This window comes from Erinaceus europaeus, chromosome 16, assembly GCF_950295315.1.
Source record: "Erinaceus europaeus chromosome 16, mEriEur2.1, whole genome shotgun sequence".
Classification (NCBI taxonomy): Eukaryota; Metazoa; Chordata; class Mammalia; order Eulipotyphla; family Erinaceidae; genus Erinaceus; species Erinaceus europaeus.
In genome coordinates this window covers 60,145,619-60,158,008 of record NC_080177.1, presented here as the reverse complement: position 1 = coordinate 60,158,008, position 12,390 = coordinate 60,145,619, and the positions used below count along the sequence as shown (strand labels likewise).

At 37.6% G+C, this 12,390-nt stretch overlaps 1 protein-coding gene across 2 annotated transcripts in view; it reads left to right on the top strand.

Annotated features, from left to right (window-relative positions):
- AKAP6 (A-kinase anchoring protein 6) overlaps positions 1 to 12,390 on the top strand; it is a 524,830-nt gene that overhangs the window by 277,054 nt on the left and 235,386 nt on the right. The gene's annotated exons all lie outside the window — the stretch shown is intronic.

Sequence of the window (12,390 nt, the reverse complement as noted above, 5' to 3'; positions counted from 1 at the left end):
TGGAATCTTAAAACTGTTCACCCGGTAGAAATGACACCAAGGTAAACATTTTAGGTTTGAAACATATTTTACATTAATTAGAAAACCACCTGTTGTATCTACTAAGGGTTGTTGTGAGGATCAAGTAAACATACTGTATGTGAGGATGCTCGCTTGTTTGGGCAAGTGTGGGTACACATCTTTTCTGGAGAATATGTAGTGTGAGAAGCTCAGGTACTGAAATGATTCCCACTCACCTTTCCCTCACCATTCACTTACGACTGTTACTTGAGGGAGGCAAGTGTCATCCTGATATTCAGCCTTACTAAAAATATCTAAGTGAATGAACATTTTAATGAATATTGTGTATGCACATGTGTATACATCCAGTAAAGGGAGAAAATTATAGCTAATATGACAGACAATAGGTGATAATATCCGCAAGTTAAATCATTTCATCTACTTTTTCAAACCCACGTGATCTCTAGCCACAAAGCTTTCTGGGTATTGTCTGGTACATTTGTTACAAGAAAAACTCATAGCAGGCAAAAAAAAAAATGTTTTCAGAATGTAATTCATCCCCTTTGGCATAAAACACAAGGAAAATAAAAATGTTAGTTCAGATATTAGAAAGGTTAAAAAAAATTCCACAGGTTAACATTACTATTTCAAAATGCTAGAATTGTTCTAGACAGGATGTTAATGTCTTGACATTATAAAATTTATTAAATTTATTTTTAAAGCAGTTTGGTTTCTCAGATGCATGAAACATGTGGGAGTTGGAATAGATATGCCTGCTCCAGGCTGCCAAACAAATTTTAATAGAACTAGAGTCCTTCAGGGATTGTCCTAAATCCACATAATATTCTTAAGTCTAGTGTTTGCACCGGGACCTGTATATTAGCAGATGCATGTGTGAATAATATACTTATATCCATCCATCACCTTGGTGACTCCACATCTGTAAAGGCTACTGCACATCAATTATTCCACTGCAGGGGGTAGTGATATGTGGGCTAGCACTGACCTCCTTCTCAATCAGGGCCTCAGAACAATGTTTTCTAGAAGTCAAATGGTCCCTTTAGACAGAACCTCTGTTTGAGAATCCATTTAGCCTAATGTGGGCATGCTGGGAAGTCAATGCGATTACCTGTGTCAGGTGTCAAGACAGCATATAGAAAAGCAAATGAAAATATGCTTCCTAAGAATGACATCACTATTCAAGATTTCTTCCATCTATATAATTCTTGTATAAGATATTAACAAGTCTGGGGGGGATGCCAATTTTAGTCAAAATACATTTGCCTTCCACAGAAAGGTACAGCTGGGTTGTTTGCTTGAAATAAAATAACATTTGTTTTGAAGAGCTAAACTCACTTTAAAATGCTTTGAAACATTTTTATTATCTAAGGTTCAAGAAGAATTTTTCTATTTCTTAGTACCTTTAATAAAAAGAAACCCAAGTCTTTATAGTGCTTGAACTTCTATTATAAACTTAGTGCTTCTTTCTCAAGTGTACAGAATGCTGAATAATTTTAAGATTTTGATGCTACAGCTGGAGGTGTGCTGTCGATTATAACTGATCTATCAATGACAACTGTGGGCCTCTTCATTTTGTTGGGGAGATAAACAATTGTGGTGGTGACTGACCATTTATTTAATTATGTGTTAAGTACCATATGATGAGAGGGTAAAGTTAAATTGATGATTTGGGCTATCTCAGCCAGGGTACAGTTTACATGGCAATTACACTGGGATCATCTAAGTGTAATTGGCAAGTAATTTTGTAAGCGAAAGAACATGACAGCTCATTTACATGGTGTTCACTGAGTAAAATTTGGGGACATTCATCAACCACTTCCAAGGGAAGAGTGATTGTACCAATCTCTCTCCAAATGCTATCAGCATTTTGAAAGGTACACGCATAACGTGGCAAGTTTTTGAATCTTTAATCACTCATTTCCTGAAATAATATTAGGTATGCATTCTCTGTCAAATACTGGCTTAGGTACGGAGGATACAAAAAGTGAAACAAAAAGCCAGTTCTACTTTCAAGGAATTCATTTCCATTGGTGTAGGCAGACACAACATCACTAGGTTTAAACTCTGCACAGGTGTTGTGGATTCTGAGCTGGGGAAACTAGGAGGATGTAAGATAGAAAAAGCTAGAAAGGATGACATCTGAGGTGAATTGTAAAGAATGTGAATAACTTTCCAGGTAGTGATATCAGTAAAAATAGAATCTTGGAGAAACAAGACAACTGTTGTGACCTGGAAACTTTAAGCAGTTTGGTCACATTTTGAGGCTAACCTGGAAGCAAACGAACTTGACTGGCATCTTCAAAGATTCTGTAGGTCATCCTAGAGGCCCAAAATTTATCCTGTAGTCTTGGGGAGCTATCAGAGGGTTTTTAAGAAGGTAAGTGTCTTTGTAGCATTGTAGATAGATCATCTTGTGTAATAAAATGTTTTTGTTGGACTGTTATGTTATGTCATGTTAGGTTCTATAGATTTCAATCCTGAGAACACCCCATGAAGTGAGCACTAACATTTCTCCCTTTCACAGATGAATAAATAGAATCACAGAAGTTGTCCAAAGTTACACAGTAGGTGGCATACAAGCCAGGATTTGAATCCAGAAGATCCAATTTAAGAGTTCATGCTTGTCACTAGCCCTCCACACTGTACCAACAGTCCCCTTAAAATGATTGTCTTCAACTCTTTATTTCCAAGATACTCCTCTTCCTTTCTCCACTAGACTGTGGAGTCTATTAGGCTAAGGACCATATTTACCTTTTTCACAGCCACATTGTCAAGTTTAGGATAATGCCTGCACCTTCACAGAAACACCACAGATAAGGTATAAATATAGTTACATGCAGACCATAACTGTAGGGACAAGTCACCATGACAAGGTGTGGTGAAGAGTCTAGATTCATTGCCTGAACCTAGGGAATTGTTATTACTTAGAGGTGAAGATGAAGAAATACATTGGCAGGCCTTATTGATTGAGTGGATGCATGGATTTCGTTGGCATGTTTTCACAATGGTTCTGATTTCCAAGTTTTACACTGGAGAGAAGACTTGGCAAAAGAATATGGAGCGGAGGGAGGCTCATGCTGCTCTTCACAAAGCTCTTAAATTCCTGAGAAGAGATGTCGTGGACTCAGGATGAGAAGTTAGAAAAGACATCCCTGGAGATAGTTAAAAATAGAATGGATACATATGCCTAGGATAGTTGAGGAACATAGCTGCCTTGGGGTAGATGAGTGGTTAGATGGCCTTTTGGATTCTTCCCCGTTTTGAAAAATCCTCTGGTTTAGAATAAATAAAAAATCTCCCGAGTCACCTCTCCTTAACTGCTTAGCTTAAAGATAAAATCAAAGTGTCCCAAGACTGGAAAATATTGAGTCCAAGTGCCTGGATTATTGATAAAGAAACAGAAGCCCAGAAGGGTTGCATGACTCATCCAAGGGCACACACCTGAAACCTAGGGAATTTCCAGGTCACTGACATCTCAATATATGCTCCTTATTATTGTCTCAGATAGCGGCATCTCTGGTGCTGCCCACAGGTAGCCAGTACTGTGCTGGCATAAAAACAAAGAGACTATGACATATGCACTTGAGTTCAGAGGAACTAAACACACTAAGTGCCATTTGTCACCCCCAAATGCCACAGAGACTCATCTTTTATATACAATGTTCCTTTTTTCTTTTTTTAACTTTAGAGCTGTATTGAATAATGGTTTACAGTATAGCCTTTTTTTTTTACCACTCCCATCACCAAAGGTCTATGTCCTCACCCCCATAGATAACCAGTTTAGTTCTCCTACAGTCTTAGTTTAGGTTGACTTTTTTATTTAGCATCCATATATTCAGTTTTCTATATTCCTTATATGAATGAAACCATTATGTAGTTCTCCACCTCCTTATTTGCTTCAATAAGCATAATCTCCACTTCCATCCACTTTACTCAAAATGACACAATATTATCTTTTTATTGCTGAATAATACACCATTGAGTATATGTCCCACAACTTTTTTTTAATATTTATTTTATTTATTTATTCCCTTTTGTTGCCCTTGTTGTTTTATTGTTGTAGTTATTATTGTTGTTGTCGTTGTTGGATAGGACAGAGAGAAATGGAGAGAGGACGGGAAGACAGAGAGGAGGAGAGAAAGATAGACACCTGCAGACCTGCTTCACCACCTGTGAAGCGACTCCCCTGCAGGTGGGGAGCCGGGGTTCGAACCGGGATCCTTATGCCGGTCCTTGTGCTTTGCGCCACCTGCACTTAACCCGCTGCGCTACAGCCCGACTCCCAAGTTTTTTTTATTATTAAGGAAACATTGACAAAACCATAGGATAAGAGGGTTACAACTGGACACAGTTCCCACTACCAGAACTCCTTATGCCATCCCCTCCCCCAATAGCTTTCCTATTCTTTATCCCTCTGGGTGTATGGACCCAAGGTCATTGTGGGATGCAGAAGGTGGAAGGTCAGGCTTCTGTACTTGCTTCCCCACTGAACATGAGCGTTGGCAGGTCGATCCATACTCCCAGCCTGCTTCTCTCTTTCTCTAGTAGGGTGGGTCTCTGGGGAAGCAGAGCTCCAGGACAAATTGGTGGGGTTGTCTGTCCAGGAGAGTCTGTTTGGCATCCTGATAGTATCTGGAACCTGGTAGCTGAAAAGAGAGTTAACAAAGCCAAACAAATTGTTGATCAGTCATGAACTTAAAGGCTGGAATAGTGCAGATGAAGAGTTGGAGGGGGTCTCCATTTTGTAGGAAGCTAGTAAGCATATTTTAGTTATATTCCAAAGGGCCTGGGCCTATACTATTTTTTTTCTTCCTGAGCCTGAAATCTGATATACAGGTGGATCCAAGTTATTGTCTGGGGAGATGATGTCATGGCTGGAAAAGGAACAGAAAGCTGGATCAGGGAAGAGAGTAGCTCCCTAAAATGGGAAAGGTATATAAATATTGTTGACTGTAAACCCCATATGGAGCCCATATTCAGCTTAGGAGCCTATGTGACCTCTGCATCCCTGTAGATCTGAGCTCACATTCTGTGGTCATGAGTAAGAACATTCCAAGCTGCCCCAATATCGACCCATCTGCCTCATGTATAGCATAGAGTATGTTGTCCATCCTCCCTTCGAGGATGGAACATTCTCTACCATTGTTGATCCAAGATGAGGGCAAGGTCCTATGGGGGGCCCACAAAGGGGTCTATTTTGTTGTTTCTGATAGAGATGCCTGATAACAAGGCGAGAGGGATTGATTTGAGATCTAGGCCCATCATGTCTGTTCAGGAATCTCAGGACCCCAGCTGATGGGGTGGCCTGATAGTGAATAAAGAGTCATTGTTAAAGTATGCCAGTCTCTCACCCTTATTCAGCTTTTGCAGTCCTTGCTTTGATAAGGTTAGCTTTGGAGTGAGTGAGAGAACTGTAATAGGAAGTAGGTGAGGAGGGTATGTAAGTCTAATTAGATACTATTTCATTAGGAAATTTATACTGACTCACTGGTGGAATCTCCAAATACATCTTTAATGTTAAGGTCATAAAGTGTTTCACTGATGTATTCTTCTATGTGTTTTATATTTTCAGGTCTAATATCCATATCTTTGATCCATTTGGAGTTAATTTTGGTACATGGTATTAGGTGGTGGTCTAGTTTCTTTTCTTTTTCTTTTTCTTTTTTTTTGCATGTGGTTGTCTAGTTCATCCAACACCATTTGCTAAAGGGACTTTTTTCCCCTGTTGGGCAGTTTTGGTCCCTTTATCCTATGTAATGTGCCTATACATGTGTGGGTTTAATTCATTGTTCTCTATTCTGTTCCACTGGTCCACATGTCCATTTTTGTTCCAATACTACACTGTTTTAGCTACTATTGACTTGTAATATAAACCAAGTCAGGAATTAGGATGCCTTCATTTTTCTTCTTTTTCTTCAGGAGAGCTCTTACTATTCATTTTTTAATAGTTCCACATGATTTTTTTGGATAAGTTGTTTGATTTCCTTGAAATATGTCACTGGATTTTAATAGGGATTGCTTTTAATCTATAGATTGCTTTTGGCAGAATTGTCATTTTAATGATATTTATTTTTTCCTATTCATGAACAGGGGATATTCTTCCATTTCTTTGTGTCATCCTCTATTTCTTTTAACACTGTCTTTCCTTTAAACATTTTTGGTATTATCTTTATTTATTTATTGGATAGAGGCAGCCAGAAATCAAGAGGGAAGTGATTGATAGAGAGGGAAAGAGACAGAGAGATACTTGCAACACTACTTCACTCAGAAAAATTTTCCTCCTGCAGTCTGAGACTGAGAGCTCAAGCCTAGGTCTTTGCACATTGTAATATTTGTGCTCAACCAGGTGTGCCACCACCCGCCCCCCTTTTAACAATGTCTTTGTAGTTTTCAATGAAAAGATCCTTCACTTCTTTTGTTAGATTTAGTTCTAGGTATTTCATCTTTTTGGATTCAATTGTAAATGGGATTGCTTCCTTGAGTTCTCATAGAATGTTTAGAAAAGCAAGCAAGCAAGAAAAAGAATTTGAAAGTCTGTAATGATTTATCGGCCCAACTTATTTTCAGGGATTACTTTAATACTTTATATTCAGCATCTCAAATTTCAACAACAATCCAAAAACTATTTTCATTATGTTTCAGAAAACCAAAGTAATGAAATTCACAACATAAGATAAGACTATATTAATTCCAAGCCCTGCCCACAACATTTTATTGTGTTATTCTATAGTCTTTTTTTTTCTTCTCTATGCATTGGGACATCTTATTCACTAGTTATAGTGACCATAGGTACATGTTTGAATCTTCATTTTTTATTTTAATGTGTCCTATGTATTTTTCTTGTGGTTTCATTGTTTTAATTCTAGTGACTGTCAGATGCCTTATCAAGTATTTAGCATGTTCTTAAAGAAATGTCTGCTCATAAAGACCTTTCAGTTCTTGGCATTTACGGTATTTGGAAGTCATATTTAAAGTTCTAATACATCTGATGGCACAAGGGAGAAAGTGTGAGAAATTGTCAGGTTCTGCACAGGGGACTATGGCTTTCTTCCGCCACCAAGAACCCCTCTGGGGGCACAGGATGGTGTTAGGCATAGCTCAGAGTAGGGACATGAAAAGATGGCAGATGGCCTGAAGCACATAACAGGTGACTTTTCAGGTCTCTGCTTTTTTTTTTTTTTTACTAAATGCAAATTCTTCCTCCTGCCATGGTAAAAAAGCAAGTTTTCATTTTCTCAGGGTAGTAAAAATCTTTTGTGTGAAGAAAATGTGTCATCAAATGCCTTATTCATCAGCATATAGACCATCTCTTTAAAATGACAGTGGGAGTAAAAGTTCATCAGTTCAATATGTCTTTCACATTTGGAGACTCCTGACTAATAACCTCTGGTATTTATCATCAGAACAGCCAAAGAACTAACTTCTGGCACATGCTGCTCTCATGCACTGAGAAAAACTTAAAAAGACAGGAGATTTTCTCCATTTTTTCCTCCATTCATTTAGAAGGAAAAGCATATCTTTTTTTAATTAAAACAAATATGAGCATGCAGAAACATCTGGCCCATATTATCATAGCAGCCTTCTAAATGGCCTCCTTGTCTCCAATGTGCCCTTTTAAAGTCAACTTTATATAGCAGCCAGAAAGATCTTTATAGGACACAGAAAGATAGTAATTACTCTCCCAAGTTGCTCTTACGTTCTCCCATTGCTTTTTTCATGGCTCATGGAATTAAGTACATGTATAGTCTTGGCTCCCACCTTCCCTGTTTCTACCCTGTCCTAGCCACTCCAAGCTGCTTGTGGTTTCCTGGTTCTTGCCACAATGAAGGGTCTCTAGACCCACATGCAAATCAGCCCTTTCTCCACTGGCTTCCTGCTAGGCACTCCATGACCTGGCTTCTGACTTGGGTTCCCATAGCTCCTATCTGTCCAACACTTAGAGTCCTATGAAATGTAATCCACAATCGTGTTTTTACTTGGCCATAGCTTAATAAATATCTATTATTTTAATTTTTATATTTAACAAGTCTAAAATTAGGAAAGACTTGATTGCTCTTTTTGACCTTTCTGATTGTTCACAAGCATCATAAAGCTCATGAACCTCAGTGAACCTGGCAGACACCATCAATTTTCTGTGTGAGTGATTGAAAGTCATGTTGATGACATGGTGTTGCTAAGACTGAGTCAGTTTTTTTTAAAAATTATTTTTTATTTATTTATTTTCCCTTTCATTGCCCTTGTTTTTTATTGTTGTTGCAGTTATTATTGTTGTTGTTATTGATGTCATTGTTAGGACAGAGAGAAATCGAGAGAGGAGGGGAAGACAGAAGTGACTTCCTAGGTGGGGAGCCAGGGGCTCACACCAGGATCCTTAGGCCGGTCCTTGTGCTTCACGCCACTTGCACCTAACCTACAGTGCTACTGTCTGACTCCTGACTGAGTCAGTTTTTATCTTTAAGTCTTTGAATTTAAGTATGCTTTTCCCCACTAGTTTATGTGAACACGAGTGTTTACAGTGGTTTGGTCATAGACTCCAGCAGCTTTTCCCACTGCTTCTCACACCAGGATAGCCATGTCTATTTTTCGAATACTTTATGATAATCATTCTTCAGGTCTGTCATGGCTCTGTTTTCATCAAGGTATACTAAACTCTTTCTTTCATATGCATATTACCTCATTACCCCCATCAAACTGGGCTCTTCAGAAGTTTGAATGGTATATAATTAAATGTACTTTTGTCTGCTTGGTAAATTATGGTGATAATCAAAGTTTAAAACAACATGCTAACCCAAATTTGTATCCTTCCAAAAAGTAATACACTCATATCTAACCAAGTTGGTGAGGCTAAAGATTACAGTAATGGAAATAGCTAATAGTCAGCCTTTGATGTGCTATAATCTAGTCCTTTGTTCAGTATCTCTATTTTCCATTTCCTGGGCTACTCTCTTCTAAATTTCAGTTCCCTGTTGTTTTAAAGATATTGTAAAAAGATTTAGCTTTCCATGGAACCCAAATTGCTTGTATTTATGGAATTTCATGTAGTAAGTGACATAGGACTGTGCTGTCTGCATATGGCAATACTGTTGCCATAAATTAAATCTCCAGAGAAGTTGGGTTGGGTGTGATATATTGCACCAAAGCAAAGGACGCTGGGTTGGGGGAAAGCGTGTCTTGCAGACAGCTATCATGAGGAGATGAGATTGTACCTATGTGACAGTAACTATACTCTAAATGATGAGTCCTCCAATAAAGTGGGGGGAAAAAATCTCCAAAGAACATCCTGCATTTCTAGGAAGTGCTGTGGATATTGTTAGAGGGATGATGATATACCGTAGGTAGTACAACAAAGGAAATATGTCCAAGTTTAAGGGGATAAAAAAAAAGAAACCTTTTGTCTAATCTTCTTTCCCTAGGGAAAATGTAGGGACAAAATGGGGGCAAAGGGGTGAAGATTTTTCAGATTTCTCTAGCAGCCAGAACTTTCATTGACTATTTCTTTAATGTGCCTGCTTTAATTGGTTTTTATTTCTTTCAGAGTCCTATTATGAATACCTTAGTTAATATTAGTAATGGTTGAAGAAAGCAATATAAGATACCATGTACCCATTTGCACAGTAGTTACATTAAATGGTTCTTTTTATAGCATCAAATTTAACAGCTTATCTTTTTTTCCTAATAATGAATCCCTCATCATTTCAAATTTCATCAGTTCCTTCCAAATCATCTTGAAGCAAAATCAATCCAGATGGATCTATTCTGTACTCTTGACTTCAATTATATCAAATTATACAACTTATAGGTTCCTAGATTCTCTTTTGCTCGGAGATATGGGCCTGATGGATCTCTCTGGATGCTTGTGATTACCAAGCATTCAGTCTGCTGTCAATAAACAAAGAATTAAAGAGTGTACTAGGCTAAACTTACAGTTATGTAGGAACCTTTAAAATAGATTTCTTCCTAAAACTTGGCACTCTGGTTCATTTCAAGTATTTTTTTGTATCTCTTCTTCCTGAAGCATGTATGTACTTATCTTGCATGGCACTGCTTCAGAGTTGAGGATTTCCTCTCAGAGGCAAAAAATTAGTGCAGTTATGTTCTGACTATCCACTGAAAATATTTAATTTTTCATAGATTTTATATTGCCTAATTTTCTCAAACATCAGCTTCCTGTATATAATCATATTTTATTTTATCCATCCACCCTGTAACTAAAGGAAAACAACACAAAAATTTGTGAAGGCCTTTGGAGAAACCTAATACTCTCTTTTTCTGTTATGTTTGTGTGAAATTTTACTCTCTTATGTTTCTAGACTGATAATGTGATTCATAATTTTGTATTCAATAATTAATTTTTGTTAAAATTCATATCTTTATGTTTAAGACCTACCCTACCTGTCCTTATCTCCCTCACTTTCAGCTTTTCTAGTTTGGTCTGCTTCTGTCTTCTGAACTTTAAGAGTGTTTTTTTTCACTACAAAAAGAGAGGCTAGACTTATCACTGACTGTCCAAGATAATTCAGGCTTCACTTTCTTCTCTTAGTAACATGTTCTGATGCCCTTTGATGATCAAAGTCATGTTTTATTTTCCCAAATTGCTGTTTGACTAGTGTACAGAATAGGCACAGTATATGATTTCTAAGTGAATGGGTGAGTAATGAATGAATGCTGAACTTCATAATTTATGCTTATTTAACCTCTTTCATCCATACCACATTCTAACTAGGACTGTTTCATCTAACACTTTTATCATATATTCTTAATTTTAAGTTTAATACAGTTAATACAGATAATGCTTGATGTGTGTTTAGTGGGAATAATACATGTTGTATATTTTGGATCCCTAGGTTTAAAAGCCAAGATTTACCACAAGAGTATTTCAGAGTCCATGCATGTTTCAATTAGTCAAGTCAAGCGATGAATTTTCACCATGAAGATTAATAATTTATTCAGCAGATTTGGTTAATATCATTGCTCTCCCTATTGGATGTCCAATAATTGGAATGAATTACAAAATTTCAGAGATGGGAAAATCTTTGGAAAACCATCAGCGCTTTTGAAATATTTAAACAGAAGCCTTTCCTTTCAGCAAGTGCTATTGATCTAGTGCAACAGATACCCACGATTCTTGCAAATATTTATCAAACACCATGTATTTGCTTCTAGATAAATATGAAACTGGCATTTTTAGTGGTTTAATATTGATTTACAAAATTATAAGATAATAGGCATATAATTCCACAATTTCTACCAAGAGTTCTGTGTCTCCATCCCTTCCATTGGAAACTGCTTTAGTTTTGCCTTGGTCACAGATATGGGTTGAATTTATGTATCTTTTGGTTTTGGATTTGTTTTTGCCCATTTTTTCTATGGCCCTGCCTTCACTTCCTAAGTCACACCTACATCTACTAGTACTTCTAAGCACCCTTCCATTTTTCCTCATCTCTCAGATAAGAGAAACAGTGCCTGACTCCCTTGGTGTTTCCCAGATTCACCTCCCTTTCACTGATGGTATAAAAACAAGATTCTGAGGGCTGGGCTGTGGCACACCAGGTTAAGAGCACATAGTACAAAGAGCAAGGACCTGCTCAAGGATCCCGGTTCAAGCCGTCCACCCCCGGCTCCCCACCTGCGGGGTGGGGGTTAATTCACAAATGGTAAAGCAGGTCTGCAGCTGTCTATCTTTCTCTCCTTCTATATCCCCCTCCTCTCTAAATTTCTCTCTGTCCTGTCCAATAAAATGGAAAAAATGATCGCCAAGAGCAGTGGATTTGTAGTGCCGGTACTGAGCCCCTGGGATAATCCTGGAGGCTAAATAAATAAAATAACTTAAAATAAATAAAATTAAAGCAAGATTCCTGATGATAGAAGCTTCAGGTCCTGGTGGAATTGGGTTTCAGAGCCTTCTGGTCATCTCCCTCTACTACTTACCTCTCTGGGAGTATGGACCAATACAACTGGCAAACTTTTCAAGTCATTTATAATTGTGTAGCCAAGTTTACAAATAAAGCAGAATGTGGTTTGATACACTCTACAGTAGAAGTAGATGTAAGGGATGGAGGTATCAGAGAGAAGACAATAGTTGACTTCATGTAAGGTATAAGGGAGAGCATTCTAAACATTTTGAGATGGCTTGTGTTGAAATTCAGACAAGGCAGCAGTTTTTGTCTTTTGGATGATTGTCATGAGTGAAAAATGCTCTTGGTGTATTTAAGCCATTTAAACTTTAAATAAATAAGTAAACAAATAACACCTGGCTTCTCAACACAATACCTTAACGTACCGTGCTATTCTGTGGTTTGTGTGATTTCTGAGGAATAGGGTTGAATCAGATGCTTTTATGTTAATGAATTTGCATATGTGCAAATAATA